This window comes from Lepus europaeus, chromosome 1 (assembly GCF_033115175.1).
Source record: "Lepus europaeus isolate LE1 chromosome 1, mLepTim1.pri, whole genome shotgun sequence".
NCBI classification, from domain to species: Eukaryota; Metazoa; Chordata; class Mammalia; order Lagomorpha; family Leporidae; genus Lepus; species Lepus europaeus.
Window position 1 is genome coordinate 15,513,640 of NC_084827.1, and position 18,329 is coordinate 15,531,968.

At 40.6% G+C, this 18,329-nt stretch overlaps 1 protein-coding gene across 2 annotated transcripts in view; it reads right to left on the reverse strand.

Annotated features, from left to right (window-relative positions):
- Positions 1-18,329, reverse strand: part of EXOC4 (exocyst complex component 4) — an 862,020-nt gene that overhangs the window by 618,947 nt on the left and 224,744 nt on the right. The window lies entirely within an intron of this gene.

Consider the following 18,329-nt stretch of genomic DNA (forward strand, 5'->3'; position numbering starts at 1 on the left):
GGCACTGTGGCGCAGCAGGTTAAAGCCCTGGCGTAAAATGCCAGCATCCCATATGGATGCCGGTTCTAGTCCCAGCTGCTCCTCTTCCAATCCAGCTCTTTGCTATGGCCTGGGAATGCAGCAGAAGATGCGTTCTTGGGTCCCTGCACCCACATGGGAGACCTGGAAGAAGTTCCTGGCTCCCAACTTTGGACTGGCTCAGCTCCAGCTGTTGCGGCCATCTGGGGAATGAACCAGCAGATGGAAGACCTCTCTCTGTCTCTACCTCTCTCTGTAACTCTTTCAAATAAATCAAATAAATCTTTAAAAAAGAAAAAGAAAAAAGAAAGCACAGCATTTTATAAGGGAAGACCTCAGACTATGGGGAAGATGATGTTCAAGTGCAGAAAAGCGACCTGTTGTAAACAGGAGATGAGCCGTCGAACAAACGGCCAAGGACAGAACAAATATAGGAGAAGAGGCCAAAGGGAGCTAATAGGTTCTGATCTGCCACCAATTTCCAGAGCCACCACTCATCGAGAGCTTCAACGCAAGGCAAGAAACTGCTTTTTTTTTTTTTTTTTTTAATCACTGCTGCCAATAGGTTCTGCTTATAAAATCAACCCACTTTAGAGTCAATTGGTTTAGGCTGGGGCTGGAATCAACTATTCTACCATTTCCAAGATCAAAATCCTAAGACGTTCCCACCAATGTACAAGAAAACGGCACACTGGGAACAAAATTCACTGTGACTCTAAGAATCTCTAGCCTGGGACTATAGTGCATTAACTCACTTCTATATTCACTTAATTTCAAATATATGAAAATTCACAATTGATGGAGTACAGGCGGACAAAGGGATTCATGACTCAAATAAAAACCTTTCACATATTCAAGGTTGTACGTAACCACTCACTCATTCAGCACAGATATAGGAACCACTTTAAACAGTAGCATCATGAAGCATCTGGTGAACACGAAGCAGCACTGGGTGCGTTTTACAACAATTCTCTCTCTATAATACGCACAATTACAACTCCGTACTCTCCTGATTCCAACTTCCTGATAATGCAGGCCCTGGCAGGCACCAGTGATGGCTCGAGCAGTTGGGTTCCTGCCACAGAGGGGACCTGAACCTAGATTCCAGTTCCAGGCTTTGGCTTTGTTCTCAGATAAACCTCAGCTCATGTGGGCATTGGGGGGTGGGGTGACCCAGCAGACAGAAACTCTGTTTATTGGTCTTTCTGTGTGTCACTCTGCCTCTCAAATAAGTAAAACACAATAATTTTTAAAAAGACTGTACATATCAGTGGCAGTAAATATTTTATTTGGTTAGTTATTTCTATACAATGAAGATTCTACTGGGAAAGACTAAACACATTAATGGATCAGTTTTTTAAAATTTGTCTATAGAGACACTGTAGTATTACTTGCATACTGGCAAAAATCATATACTACCCAAATACTACCCAACAGTGAGGGAGACCATGGAATTTTCTGACAACTCAACTGAGGGACGCATTATATTATAGATTTGGTACTGCTGCTTAGAATTCCAACAATCTCCAATCAAAAGATGGTTATTAATGAGAATGGAACCTCAAATTGATATAACATAGAAAGGTATCTACAACGCATTGGCATAGGCAAAGTTTTCTTGGATAAGAACTCAAAAACATAGGCAATTAAGGAAAAAATAGACAAATGGGATTACCTCAAACTAAGGAGTTTCTGCATTGCAAAAGAAATACCTTTTCTCCCAATATACATGGGGCTTCTCATCTCTGAAATGCCTGGATTATCCCCTCTCCTAGAGAAATCCCAACAAGCCCTTCCAAGAACAGCTCTAATGTTCTCATCTGGGCCACTCTAGGCCAGTTGTCACCCTTTTTCTGAATCCCCAAAGCACCCAATCTTCCACAGCATTCAATGAGAGTATTCAGTAAAAACTGCCTTGATACTATTAGCCCTTATTTAATGGAAATATACCTGACACCACGACTTACATCACCCTTAAAGTATTCTATTTCTTTACTCCACTTACAGATCCACACAACATAGCGAATATTTGATATGAGCAAATAAAAAAAATGTAAATTATGAAATTTTTAAAAATGTATAAGAAGCTTTAATGTCTATATTGTTTTACACAATTAAAAGAGTCTCCAAAGTACAATGGATTCTATAAATTAGTCTCCAGCACAAAAATCAGTAACACAAACAACATAAAGCAAGCCTGATTTTAACCACAGGCTAAATGACTGTGATGCTTGTTGGCGTCACTGTATTTTCCTCTTATTCCTAATTCCATTGACCAGGAGCCTGAAAATACCACTTTAAAATCAGGTAGATTTTTACTTCACCCCTCAAACAGCTAAAACTGACTTGTGAAATATCTCAAAAACAAGGGTCCCCCTTTCTAAGGCTCTTGAAATGTGTTTGAATTAGGCTATATTTTCTGCTGCACAGTCTTAACACAACCAGCAGATGTTACACCCAAATTAAAATAGAACCATATCATTTCTTTATGATTATACATCATGGTGAAGAAGGTATGGCACTTTTGAAATTGAAGATAAATATTCTAAGTAGACACCTATGAGTTCAAATTTCCATTTTCATAAAAGGAAGCTTTATGGGTTGCCTTTTTCCTGAGGAAAACCAGCCAAGATCAAAATTCTGGGGCAAAAGGCATTATATATGACAACAAATACAGCCTGCCCACAGACAATCTGTAGAATAATCCCATATTCTTACTGCCTCGAAATTCCTTCGAATCTCAGGCACTAATTACTTTCCTATTTTAAAATACAGACCGTGTTTCCCTTCTCCTGAAGTTACCCTGAGACCAGAAGTTTCAGATTTCAGAGTTGTGGGATTTGAGAATCTGGACATAGACTTTACTGGCTGAGCATCCCTGACCCAAAAGCCCAGATCAAAAACATCATGAACAAGCTGCATCTGGATTTCAGGCTTTCAGACCAGGCAGGCTCAGTGTGTACCAGCAATTGTGGCTTACTGTTGATGGGGAGTTTAAAGACAGGTGACAGTTTATGGGTGACTGTAGTTTCACTTGAAACATCTGTAAAATTAAAGGCAGGAAACATGAAAATACAAAGTGCTTGAAGATGTATGTATCTCAGCGATATCCAGGATTCACTGTCTGTTTTTGAGAATGTAGTATGTTGGATACCTCTGTGGTCAAAGCAGAAATACATACCACTTTAAATTGATGAACAGTTATAAAACTTGATCAGTAGTTGCTAAGATGTTAATCAACAACCTCAGATGTAAAATGTAGGGCCACAACTTTGAGACTTTTAACTTTCTGTTTCATTGTTGACGTCATTCTGAGTGAATCCCTAACTCACCAATAAATCTTTGTTATTTAATAGACTGTCACAACTTTGAGACTTTTAACTTTCTGTTTCATTGTTGACGTCATTCTGAGTGAATCCCTAACTCACCAATAAATCCTTGTTATTTAATAGACTGTCTGTGAATCTTCTCTATGTAATTTATTGCCTGTGGCTGCTTATAGTAATACATGTACAGTTCTCTAAAATAAGGCATTTGGCCTAACAGTTAATATGATGTTTGGGGACTTGCACCTCATACTGGAGTGCCTGGATTCAATTCCTGGCTCCACCTTCTGGCTAATGCCACCTGGGAGGCCGCAGGAACGGCTCAAGTAGTTGGGTCCCTGACACCGACACAGGCGGCCTGGACTGAGTTGCCAGCTTCTGGTTTCAGCCTCAGCCTAGCACCGGCCATCACCGGCATTCAGAGTGAACCAGTGGATGGGGACACCGTCATGCACACACTCCCCGGTTCATACCCCATTTCTGACTCTCAAATAAGCAAAAAATTTTAAAAAACTAAATATAGGATTTATGAGGTAAGAATTGAAATATTCCTATCTTCAGCTCCCCCATTTATCCAAGTAGCTATATGTTTAAATACCTAGACCCTCCAAGGTACATAATGTGTTAGATCCATTTCAGGTAACTTCCCAGCCTACAAAACCCTCTCTTCCTCTAAGAACTGTTCCCCAGAAATATGGTAAAATCTGGTGGCCATGCTTTTATATCCCTGTGATACCACCCTGTCAGCACGGCTGAGATGCCCACCAGAGTGGGCCATCCGCCAGCCTTCAAATTGGACACTCTTCTCCAAGAATGTGTTAGTCCGGTCTCTGCTGGTCAGTGTTTTTACAGAATACTTGCATCTCATGAAAACAGGAGGAAGAATTTGCATAGATTTCAATCTGTACAACTATGAATCTAATTCTCCTGACTACGGATTCTGCATATTTAATATTTACGGCAAAGCCATACTGTATTAGCCCTCCTTGATGAATGAGAGAATTAGACTGTTCCTTATGAGCAACAGTAAAGTGAAAAAAAAAAATGACCTTCAGCTCCCAACATGAGCTCAGACTCACCCCTCTTGGGCAGTCTTTTGAATGTCCCTATATTAAATAATATGATTTGTAATAGTCTGCTCTGTTAGAATGCAGATGCCCAAGAGTACATGTTTCAGGCACAGCAAAGCAATTTTCATTAGACTCTTTCTCAGGCTTTTAATAATAAAAGCTAAAATATATATATATTAAAAACCAAGGACTTGAAGGCCCTGGAGAGGAACTAAATTAGGCAGCAACTGAAGCCAGGATGCCTGGAAGAAGAGAAGCAGAGGAGGGGGAGTGTCTGTCTTTCTCCAGAGAGCACACTGGGTTCCCATGGAGCAGGACAGCCAGGCAGAAAGCACCACCCCGCTGCAGCCAAGCCGCGCACAGGGGAATCCCAGAGGGCAAAGGGCCCAATCCGTGGTAAAGACCCTCAAATTACCTCCCCGACTCCTGAAAATGTGACACCAGAGACAGTGAGGCAGTATTTTTAAGTGAAGTCTCCATTTAACAATACTAAACACTAGCAGCAGCCCCCTCCCCAGAGACCTGCTAGTGAAAGAAATGTTAATAACAATGGAAAAAGGCTGGTTTTTTTTTTCAATATAGCAGTCTAATTTCCCCATTGTATAGAGGACTAAAATATTCTGCAGCAAGGAAATCAAAGGAAAAATAAACAGTCATTTTGAAAATGGAATGGCTGCCTGCTTAATTATACTCATTATCAATAGCAACTGTATAATTAAAACCACTATTAGTATGGTCTTGTGAATAGTTCATTACTTTAGTGTTCAGAGTAATACAAACCAAGAAGTTCCAAGAGTACACTTTTTTCTGATCCTGTATTGAACTGGTGATCAGCAACTCCTACTCTTAGGTTTGACTTTTTATCTTTTCCCCAACAGAAGAGGTCTTAACAAAAACACCTAGTGTTAACACCTCCCAAAAGAATATTTCCATTCATTTCACATTGAATTATATTTATTTAACACATAATATATGCAATGTATTGTGCTGGATGTAAAAACAGGACTCAATCATGAATCTTTCCCTCAAGGTGCTTATCTAGTAACAGAGACACACACAAATGACAACAATACAAAGGAGAAAGCAGTAAACCATCAGGACAAAGAAATGGCTGAGAGCATTTACAGGAGGTTAAGACTGCTCCCAATTAGTACAATGAAAAAAGGCTTCAAGATCTTAGCATTCTAGAAGGACATAAACAGAATCTGAGAATGTGTGTGAAAGGTTTTTAAAAATGGCAGCTACAACAAGCAAAACAAAGAGTTCTGGAAAAATGCGGGGCATCTTCAGTAACAGCAAATCTTTCAGGTAGCATAGAAATGAAGACGGAGAGGTAAGCTGGAAATGTGGTCCACTAACAAGGACCTTTAGCATCAAGTTCAAGTACTGAAGCCAAATACAAAATGAAGAAGCAAAAAAAAAAAAAAAAAAAAAAAAGTATCAACCAGGGGAATGAAACGGCAATAAATATGCTTTATGTAAACTAATATGGCAACAGATAAATAATAGTCTGGAGGCAAAAACAAATCATAAAGGAGATTCTATAAGGGCAAGGGAGCAGGAAGGGACAACTGACCAAGATAGGGCAAGAAAAATAAAATGAGGAGACTTTACATTTGAAACTAACATCATTACTAATGAAATTGTACAATGGGTTAAGATTCGACACAAAGGAAAAATTAAAAAGAAACCAGTTATTCTGCAAAGCAGCAAACAAATGGAAAAAAAGCAATGGCTAAAAGATTGCATATTTAAGGGGCTAAAAAAATTGTGGCTTCACAAATGATCATCAGGATGGCTCAGCAAGGACAATAAGTTTAATCAGGGATACACTTCTGAAGCATATGAATATTCCCATTTACCCTGAAACACTTCAGGTTTTTTGCAGATGAATTTATTGTGCTGAGAAAGTATCCTCGCCCTTTTGTAAAACATCAATTGGAGTCAAGCACTTTTCTGTATCTACTGGTATAATTATGTAGGTTTGGTCTTTATTCTTTTAATATGGTATATTAATTGATTTTTAAATAAATCTCAAGTGATCATGGTATATAATGTAGTGTATATGTTAGCAGATTTGATTTGCTAATATTTTGCTAGCAGAGTAGTTAACATAGCTTCCTTCCCAGAGGGAGACTGCTCAAGTTTGTTACGATAATTTTGGTAATACTGACCTAACAGAATATGATAAAAAGTATTCCCCAATCTGAATTTTTTAAAGATTTATTTATTAATTTATTTAAAAGGCAGAATTGCTGGAGAGGTGGGGTTGGAGGGATAGAGATATCTTCTATCTGTTGGTACACTTCCCAAATGGTTGCAATGACTAGGGCTGGACCAGGCCCAACCAGGAGATTCATCTGAGTCTCTGACATGGGAGAGGGGTGCAAGTATTTGGGCCATCTTCTGTTGCTTTTCCAGGCACATTAGCAGGGAGCAAGATCAAAAGTGGAGCATTTGGGAAAGGAACCAGAGCCCACATGAGATCTGAGCATGATAGACAGTTGGCTTAACAAGCTATGCCAAAACGCCACTGCTAGAAAACTCTTTAAATTACTAATTTATTATAGGAAAATTAAAATGTTCCATGTCTTGTTAAATCAGCTTTGGTGCTTATCTTTCTGGGGATTTGTCCACTCTATATAAATCATCTAACTGATAGACATAAAGTGGCTCTAATACTGCCTTATAATTTTTCCACAATTTCTGTAGGGTCTGTAATGATATCTCCTCTTTCATTTCTGACTTCAGTATTTTTTAATTTTTTAATTGGACAGCATACCTAAGGTTTATAAGATTTTGATCTTTTAAAGAATCATTATTAACCACTACATTTTTCTTCAGATTTTTATTCTATTGATTTTTTTTCTAATTTTTTGATAGGCAGAGTGGACAGTGAGAGACAGAAAGACAGAGAGAAGGCTCTTCCTCTTCTGTTGGTTCACCCCACAATGGCTGCTACGGCTGGCGCACCATGCTGATCCGAAGCCAGAAGCCAGGTGTTTCTCCTGGTCTCCCATGGAGTGCAGGGCCCAAGCACTTGGGCCATCCTCCACTGCACTCCCGGGCCATAGCAGAAAGCTGGACTGAAAGAGGAGCAACCGGGACAGAATCCAGTGCCCTGACTGACACTAGAACCTGGTGTGCCGGTGCCGCAGATGGAGGATTAGGCTATTGAGCCGCGGCCTAGCCCTATTGATTTTCAATTTTGTCTTATTATTTTCTAACTTCTGCTTGCTTTATGTTTGAGTTTTTCTGGCTCATGTGGTAGAAACATAAGATGGCTGATTTCAGGTCTTTCCTCTTTCACACATGGTGTTTTTAGTAGTCTGTCACATATTTTCAAAAACTTAGGAAATTCCAAAATTTCCTTTCATTTTTCATTTGTTTGTTTACTTCTGTTGTGGCCAGGGAATAGACTTTGTATAATTTTAGTAATTTAGAAGTATTAAAATTTGTCTAAAATACAGAATCTCATGAAGAATATGCCATGTGACCTTCAAATAACCGGGGTTATAATGGTGTTGGACATCAAGGTGATTCAGATTGTTATTCCATTCTTTCATACTTTTGTCTAGTTGTCCTAATAATTATTTTTAAAGCTTTTATTTAATGAATGCCAATTCCATAGGTACAACTTTAGGAATATAGTGGTTCTTCTCCACCCCCCCCATACCCACCTTCCTTCCCACTCCCACACTCCCATCCCACCTCCTACTCCCTCTCCCATCCCTTTCTTCAGATTCATTTTTAATTAGCTTTATATACAGGAAACCAACTCTATACCAAGTAAACATTGTAACATTTTGCACCCACTCACATACACATGCAACATAAAAAGTACTGTTTGAGAGTAAGTTTTTCAGTTAATTATCATAGTACAACTCATTAAGGACAGAGGTCCTACATGGGGAGTAAGTGCACAGTGACTTCCATTGTTAATTTAACAGCACTCTTATTTATGACGTCAGTGATCACCCAAGGCTCTTGCCATGAGCTGCCAAGGCTATGGAAGCCTTTTGTGACCACAAACTCCATCAGTGTTTAGGCAAGGCCATAAGCAAAGTAGAAGTTCTCTGAGCCTGCCTTTAGAGAAAAGTACATCCTTCTTTGATGGCCCCTTCTTTCCACTGGGGTCTCACTCACAGAGATCTTTCATGTAGGATATTTTTTGCCACAGTGTCTTGGCTTTCCATGCCTGAAATGCTCTCATGGGTTTTTCTTCTGCTGCTTTCCCTGGGAGCTAGATTAGAAGTGGAGAAGCTCGGTCTCAAACCAGGGCTTATATGGGATGTCAGCATTGTAGGCAGAGGCTCACCTCACTGCACCACACCACCCCCTAATGACTCCCTCTATCATCACAATTTTCCTCACTCTCCTCAGTTTGAATGCTGTCTACTCTATTTCATTTTAGGAAGGACTCCATTTCCAAGGTTTCCAACTCAATTCTCTGACCACATCATTTCATCTCCTCCCAACAAATACATACTTTTTTTTTTTTTTTTAAAAAAAAAAAAAAGCTTTATCTATTTGAGAGGTAGAGTTACAGACAGAGAGAGGGACAGGCAGAGAGAAAGGTCTTGTGTCTGCTAGTTCATTCCCAAATGGCCCCAATGGCCAGAGCTGAGCCGACTAGAAACCAGGAGCTTCTTCCGGGTCTCCCACACAGGTGCAGGGGCCCAAGCACTTGGGCCATCTTTGACTGCCTTCCCAGGCCATAAACAAAGAGCTGGATCAAAAGAGGAGCAGCCAGGATTCGAACCAGCGCCTGTAAGGGATGCCGGTGCCCCAGGCAGAGGCCTAATGTACTACACCTGAGCGCTGGCCCCACTTGATTGCTTCTTTATTCTAAATTCTGAGAAGACTCCTCTGTATATGAGTCACTTGGAGAATTCCTTTCAAAGAGAATCCTGCACCCCATGAACAACAAAGCGAGAGGCCATAAAGCAACGCAGTCTGTGCTTCCCATCACCTCTACTACATGTTAGCTCTGTGAACTGCACCAAGTTCCCTAGTATTTCTAAACCTATTTCCCTCGTCTGTGAGATATGGATAATAAGGAACCTACTTCACAGAATAAGAAAGAAACAACACACAGAAAATGCTTAGCAAACAATAGACTGGCATCATAGTCCAGGATGAGAGTGAAGAATCAATTTTTCTTTTCTAACGCATTACAGGAACAATTGTCTATGATATTAACTGTCTCAGAGCCTCAGTTTCTTGGTCTGCAAAACAGGGATAACATTGCCTATGCGACAGAATTGCCATCAAAATTAAGTGAGTTATTACTTTAAATCATGGAGAACAATGCCTGAAGAGTTCAACCACTTTACAGGTGTTATTAAATATCCAAATAAGCAAATCTGATTTTCTGTAAGTCCTCATCATCTTTCTGACAGCTATCATTCTTGCTTCTTCCACTCCTCTACTCTACTGAAAAGGCCCCAATCACTGATCTAGGTCTCTACAAATATTCATTCTCGAAACGTTCACCATGTTTCCTTTCATTTCAGTTGAGTCTGACCACCAAACTTTGCACTCTAACTACTGGAATACACGAAACCCTGACTTTTGCTCTTGCTCTCTTCCATTGCTAGATAATGGGGTTTGGAGGTAATGAGGATATATGGCATCAAGACATAAATACAAACAAAGTGCCTACTTCCTTTTTAGGAGTCCACAATAATCTCAACTGATGCATCCAAGGCTCTTGAGGACCTGGCTAAATCAGTAAGGTACTCCCCTGTTCTAAACGTACATGCACATTATCCTAGGTTGTCTCATCTTCCCACAATTCACATGATAACCAGAACTCTCGCATGCGCTGCCACTGCCTGTATTGGAATCTGGGTTCTCCACATCCTTGCCACAGGAAGCAGGTGAAAACAGCATGGCGGAGTTTTAGCAAGTGCTGAAGCACGAGTCCAACAACTCTGCCTGACAAAGCCAAGTCTGTTGCTATCTGTGGCTCTTCTCAATCTTTTCCTCCACATCTTCTAGACTTTGTGCCACATAGCTCGTGTCTATCCCCTCTTCTACATGTAAGATCCTCAGTACCTCTTACCTAGATTATCCACAACTAGCCATTCTGCATTACACTTCTCCTGACATTTTATCCCAAAAGCTATTGCCACACCATGCTCAGTGACATCATTCCTCTGAGCAGTCCTTCGATGGCTTCTCCCTTGCTGCCAAAATAAAGCTCTGTCTCCGTGCTGTTCTTTAGCACCTCCCTCAACACAGCCACATTCAACATCTGTACTCTCTGCGGTTGGTTCCTGTTAGCTCTTTTCACATCACTGCCAACTGATGGACCTAGACTGTTTCCTCTACCCTAAATGATTCCCAAGATGTCTGTCGTGTCTGAATGTATGCTTTTGTTTTTGTTTTTAATCTGTATCTACCTCGTCCATCTATCAGCCATGGGAGTGAGATCAAGATCGTGAATCCAAGCAGAACTGAAATGATTTTAACAAACTCCTTTGCTCCAGTCGGCGTTACTAATCAGAGCCCACATGCCTGGAGAAGTTGCCAATCTCATGCTTGAGAAAACAGAAGTGGGTGCTACAGCTTTGAAGCTCTGTTTGTAGAAGTGTCATCTCTACCTCCTTCTTCTCCAAGTTCCTTTTGCAGTGTTCTTTTTACACCACTTCCCTTTGGTCTTAGGATGACAACTATCAGCCTTCATCTTTCTACTGGATATAAATCCGTAACACGCCAGGGTCCTCTCTTCTAACTGGAGGCCAGTACCTCACCAGTAAACTGACACCTACATTGAGGATACCAGGTAACCAGTGGGCCTATCTCCCTTAGATGCTGGCTGGCCTTCCCTTCCACACACACACACCTGGTTTTCAAATCCTTACTGTAGTCACTTTAGATCAAACCAGGCAGCAGTAACTCATATGCTGGCAGGAGAAAAAACAGCACAGATATGAAAATCATTTCTAAAAACTGCTTCTGATCGATTTGGCTCACATTTCCCCTATATGTATATATTTATTCATATTTATACATCTGCATGCATATTTACTGAGAGCACAGACACGAATGAGCAGACTGTGTGAACAAACCATGTTTCCTGTGTTCTGCAAGATGATCATCTATCTTCAGTCGCAACCATGAGCTCCCTAATTTAAACCCACACGGCAGTATGTCCTTCACCTGGTGGTCATTTGCTTTCTCTGTTAACTCTTACTTCCAGGCTTTTCTTTGTATCTCTGTCAACAGCTAACACAGCATCTTATCAAGAAGTAGGTTACGTGAATGGAACGCAATTTTTTTTTTATGCTGTGAAGGGCAGCTGTACATTGATGCTTCCCGGTCACAGATGAGCCCCTCAGACCACAACTGCAACACCCATGGTGGAACTTGAGGCTTTGTGAGGTCCATTAAATTACTCATACCGCAGGAATACCACTTATTAAATTTCTGGTCCAATGAGATAAGTGCTACCCTAATGACCTGAAAGAGTTAATGCCTCTTGGAAAAGATCCAAATTACCCTCTGGAGACAGTTTATTGAATTAAGTGGCCAACACCCAGCATTTTCAATTAGCAGTTCAGTTACTAAAGACTCTTTCATATTGCTTTTCAGGAATATGTGAACATTGACACATATACAAAAACCTTGCTTATAGTTAACCAAAAATGGAATCTTTTGGAATAACAACTGTAGGTCCAGATTCAATTAACATTTATTTTCTATCTACTGCATGCAAGTAACTGTATTAAGTATCTTCCCATTGGGTTTTCAGAACATAGGTGTGAAGATTGGTAGATAATGGGGTTTGGAGGTAATGAGGATATATAGCACCAAGACACAAATACAAATAAAATGCCTACTCCCCCCCCCTTTTTTTTTAAGGAGTCCACAAAGATCTCGACTGATTCACCAAAGGTTCTTGAGGACCTGGCTGAATCAGTAAGGTACTCCCTGTTCTAAACATCCATACACATCATCCTAGGCCGTCTCATCTTCCCACCATAACTACATCTTCACCTTCCTTCAAAGACTGGTTCAGCTCTGATTCCACACACAAATCCTTCTCTGATCAATCTATCTAAAGTCATTCCTTAAATTTGTACCAGATTCACAAAAATTACTTGGCCTTGACAATTCATCGCACTAAGTGCTTGAAAAGGCATGTGGAAAACTGGAATTAAAAGGTAAGTGTATTTTGCTGCAAAAAAAATACTTTGTAGTCCATGTGTAGTTTTTTCATAATACACATTTCCATGAACTTTTCCAAGACCCCAAATATGCTGGCTGATGTTTAACTCCCCTGTATTTCTCTCTTAACTTACCAGAATGACTTGATGAAAGGCACTCTAATACTTCCACATGAGCACAAATTCATATCAAGCTTAAATACCTTACAATAATCCTTTGAAAATGGAAAGAACTACCCATATCAACCACTTCAGAGTTTGTCAACTCCTGAATCTACAAGACTACCTATATCAAAAGGAAAATTCTTATATCTCAAGGTAATAATACATAAATATATCTTCAGTGAGACACCAAATTGATGGGAAATACTTATATACAGTTTGGTTAAGCAAAAAGAAATATCTTATAGATTTTATTGCCAGAAAAAAAATTCAGTATCTACAATAGGTCTGTAATTGATATACAGTATTTCTGAGATCTTACATGTTAATTCACAAGATGAGATTAAACTATTTCATTTATCATCTACACTTGCAGTTAGCTTCTAGTTTAAAAGGTTGAGCAAATGAACTGCATTGCTGGTTTAAGTAAGGTTATAGTAAACACAGTTTCTAGAGTCCCAAAGTGTAGAACTACTTCACTGATAATTCTAGCATCAAACTTAATTGTTTCAGATCAGTTTTCCTATTTTACTTTTTTCCAATACTTAGCTTTATTTGGATTTTTTCTTTTATCTAAAGCAACATGTTTATAAACATTTCAAGCAGCTGGGCCTGACATTGTGGTGTAATGGGTTAAGCCACTGCCTGAAATGCCTGCATCCCACGTGGGCACTAGTTTGAATCCCTGCTTCTCCACTTCCAATCCAGTGCCCTGCTAATGTGCCTGGGAGAGCAGCAGAATTTGGCTCAGGTCCTTGGGCCCCTACAACCACGTGAGAGATGCAGAAGAAGCTCTTGACTCCTGGTTTTGGCCTGGCCCAGCTCCAGCCCTTGAAGCCATTTGGGGAGTGAACCAGAAGACAGAAGATGCCTCTATCTCTCCCTCCCTAACTCTGCCTTTTAAATAAATGGAATAAATCCTTTAAAAAAATTCAAGAAACACAGAAATATGTAAAGATTCAAGTATTCTTTAATAGTACAGTGATGTGTAATATATTTTATCAACATGTCTTGTGGATTCTAATACTGTTTCACCATTTTTCTTAGGTCAACCTTTCAAATACCAATAGCCACAACATTTTTGCACACATAAAGCATCTAAGAAATGCACTGTATGCATCCAGAGAGTTCAAGTCTATTCGTAAGTGGGGCGGGGGGGAGACTTGGGTGATTTGTACCATATGACCCAGTCAGGCACTTTCTACTTGAAACCATTTACTTCCGCTTTCCAGATATCACAGTGCATCTCCATTTGTGAGTTACATATATGTGACTGCTCCAAAATATTTAACCTGCCCATCCTGCCCCTATGGCCCAAAGAGCAATGGTTCAACAGCTTACCCAAGAGTTTAGAAAATAACTGTATACCTGAATCATTTCTCTCCTCTCTAATAACTACAGCTTCTAAATTTAACTCTCAAAAAGACTATCAAGCCCAATAGATAGATGCAATCAATTCAGTGCAGTGGGATGATTAACCTGTTTCCGCATGACATGAGAGTGAATGTTTGTAAACATCACTTGAGAACATGGGGAGCTGGGAATGTGCTTAACTCCAGCACCTATGAAAATGAATCTAGCTCCATCTAATCATCCTTGGGCCTCTTCTCCCATTCAGTAGCAAGCCCACGTCATAACGTAAGTCACAGGAAAGAGAACGAGAGCATGCTATGTAAATACCAACCATGTTAACTCAGAAGCAATACAGTACAATTCATGTACCTCATGCTTTCTGCTAACTGCTTAAGACACCTCCTTTGGAGAAGACAGCAACAGTAGCCGGGCCCCAGTCTTCTTTAAATGCCAGCTCTTAATAACAAACTCCAAAAAGGTCTTAATTGCATTTACCAGGAGCTCATGAACTTTAAAAGTTGTTAATCAGATTTCTATGTAAATGGAATGACGATTAAAGGTTAAGTACAGGTTTGTGAAATTTCAGAAGTTGAGAATATATTGCCCTTCACGGGCATGGGGGGTGGGGTGGATGGGGGTATCAGCTTTGACAGGAACTAAACATCTTAATTAAACATGCAGAAGCACCATGCTTCGTTTTACGTGAAGTTCCATTTCCAAATGTCAAAGTTAATCGTGCACTTGACAAAAAATGTGCAACGTCCTCTCTGCCAAAGAAGAAACGCCTCAGTATTCTTTCCTGAGCAGACACCTGCAGGTCTCCAGAAATCTCTCTGGTTTCCCCTCAGACCTGAACGCTGCCTATGCTACCGCTGGAACACCTTCTACACTGAGATCTTCATTGCTCTCCCCATGAGGAGTCATCTGAAGCCACACGCTTTCAATCAATGCGGCTTCATATTTACGTGGCTCGGGAGAAACACGAGGTGCTCCCTCCATAAATTTGCTGCACCTGTGTCCCTGGAGTGACATGTTGACAAATGAACGTGACATCTCGTCAAACTCCAATAAGAATTTATGATTCTTCAAAAGAATATATTTGATCAATTATGGTGTCATCAGCGTTGAAAGGAAACCCTTGTCTCACAAAATCTGTGAGGTCTTGCAATCTGCAAAAGGATGAATGGCAATCCTGAACCCCCGAGTCAGGGCCTCATTCCAACTCCTCATACTCAATCTCAGATTCACTAGCTTAAGAGGAGCTAGGTACGACACTCACAGAGCACCATAATAAATGAGATGAATAGCCACACAGTGCTCTAGGAAGAAAATAAAACTACAGAACACAGAATCCAAACGGCTGTGGTGTAGCATCTAGCCGGTGAAAGTAAATATTCTTTATGCAAAAGAAGTCCTTTCTGTAACACCGTTCTTTTTCTGTGATTATTACTTTAATTCTTTTATTTCTTCTCAAACTCTGAGAAAAATCCAGCATTTGCTCAATACAAAATGTCTCCAAGTATCACTTTAAAAGAAAACCATGGGGGCCGGCACTGTGGCGTAGTGGGGGAAAGCCCAGGCCTGCAGCACTGGCATGCCATATGGGCGCCAATTCAACTAACACCTGACTCCACTTCTGATCCAGCTCCCTGCTAATGTGCCTGGGAAAGCAGCAGAAGATGGCCCAAGTCCCTGGGCCCCTGCTCCCATGTAGGAGACCTGGAAGAAGCTCCTGGCTCCTGGCTTTGAATCAGTGCAGCTCTGCCGTTGCAGCCATCTGGGGAGTAAACCATTGGATAGAAGACCTCTCTCTCTGCCCCTCTGTCTCTACCTCTCTCTGTAACTCTTTCAAACAGATAAAAATAAATCTTAAAAAAACAAAACATGGATCCTCAGAATTACCACTTCAGCTACAGCCACTAGTGCTATTAGAATTGGTTCTAATCATTGTTAACTATTATTACTAAATTTGGATATAAAACCAAAGCCACTGAGAATTAAAGAAATTCTTAAGTAAAAAGCAATACAGGGCCGGCGCTGAGGCTCAACAGGCTAATCCTCCGCCTAACGGCATTGGCACACCAGGTTCTAGACCCGGTCGGGGCGCCGGATTCTGTCCCGGTTGCCCCTCTTCTGGGCCAGCTCTCTGCTGTGGCCCAGGAGTGCAGTGGAGGATGGCCCAAGTGCTTGGGAGACCAGGAGAAGCACCTGGCTCCTGGCTTCGGATCAGCACAGTGCGCTGGCCGCAGCGGCCATTGGAGGGTGAACCAATGGAAAAGGAAGACCTTTCTCTCTGTCTCTCTCTCTCTCACTGTCCAATCTGCCTGTCAAAAAAGTAATACAACAAAATGGTTACCCAATCTAAGCTGATAGAGAGAGGAAACAAAGAAGAATTTTCAATGATTATTCTAATAAAATACCTCTGCTAAATTATGAGATCCTCTTAGCAGAGCCTGTGATAGCCTTTCAAGGACAATGGGATGTGTCACGTTTAAAGGAGAAGGGGTCCTTCTTGCAGAGAATAGCGCTTGGGAGTGTTACATTTGATTCAGTCCAACATGTATCAATAAGACATTTGATAAGCAATCAAGCTGAGCAAATGCTCACGTTCAATATGGTGAGCTGTAAATTGCAGGAAGACGAGCATGCTGGGCTTCCGCACTTGCTTGCTGTAGTACCCTCTTGAGATCCATGGCATATGGTGAGGCTGTGGACCAGGACTTGCGAGACTGGTCTGTGAAGGCATTTTCTCAGAACAGTGTCTCATTCTCCTTTGTGTTTCGCCCAAAGAAGCCTGCAGTGAGTCTTATTGTGTGTATTCAATCGATACCAACTGAATAAATGGTTTTTATGCAGATGAAACCCCTAAGTCTGATCTCATTTAGTACCCTATTCTACAGAAGTAGATTTACCTAACAAGATAGACAGCCAGGACAGAGATTCAATGAAGACAGAAGACAAAATTCCTTAAAATCGGCCCTTTAACAACCACCTCTTATAAACCATCACCACCACAGTATCTGCACAGCCCTCTAAGCAGACTGATCTCTTTCATGTCCCAGGCAATCAAATAAGCTCATTCCAACATCTGTGTCTTTGTTCAGAGAGCCCTACTAATTTGAAAAGCCATCTCATTTCCCTCTGCCAAGTCACATTCAACCAGCTCTCCAGCAACAACATAAATAACAACTTTTCACTAATCTATCTGTTCATTCAACAAGCATTCATCGAACGCAAGGCACTGGGTTAGGTTCTGTGCACTGAGGTGGTTTATGCCCTAAAGGAGCTCTCAGGGTTCTCCAGTGATCTTCCATTCATTTGAACCACAAAATTAGTTTCTCAAATAACCCTGAAAGTAAAACGCACCTTAAAAATATTATAAACATCACACCAAATTATACTTCCCAAAGCACCATGGAAGCAGCAGATTCTAACAGATTCTAACTTGACTCTTATCTCTGTTTTCCATATTCTATGACCTAGTACTATAATTTCTTTTACTAAACAGTATTTATGACTGATTTATCCATGATAGGCATGAGCCTAAGAACCCTCATGTGTCACCTAAGTGCTATGTGGAGTGACTAGGATCTCCAAACCACCGCCTCTCATGTCCTTCACGCTGGGATCTTTTAATACCTGGCTCCACACCACCAGCCATTGCAGCCCACAATAAGCTCTGAGACTCAGAAAGGTACATATACCACCAAGTTCAAATAATTATCTGTACCTTTTAGATGCACAGATTTCAATTCATGATGTTGCCCAAGTTTCCATCATATACTTATTACATTGAATCTTCTTTACTTTATCACCCAATCTACCACACTAGCTCCATCTGCAATCTCTCATCACCCTGAGTGTAATCAATTGTCTGATCACACGAATGTGAATTATGATGGTGTGCTGCAGGAAGGCAATGGAGTCTATATCCACAACAGTGATACACTTTCCAACAATGACATAATAATCATTGTCTGTACTGTTGCCCTTGGTGCAGCTGTTTTTTCTTCTGAACCCATAAAAGCATAGCCCAAACGTGTCCAGCCATGTTGATCCTCCCATGAATACAATGAGTCTGCTACAGTAAATTAAAGTCATTGGAATTTCCTTTGCATTTATTTTCAACTAATAAAAATGTACTGTTTTTTTCAATAAGAGTGTCATGGACAAAAGCAGAATGTATCAAGACTGGCTACAGAAAATAACATATCAACCAAGACATT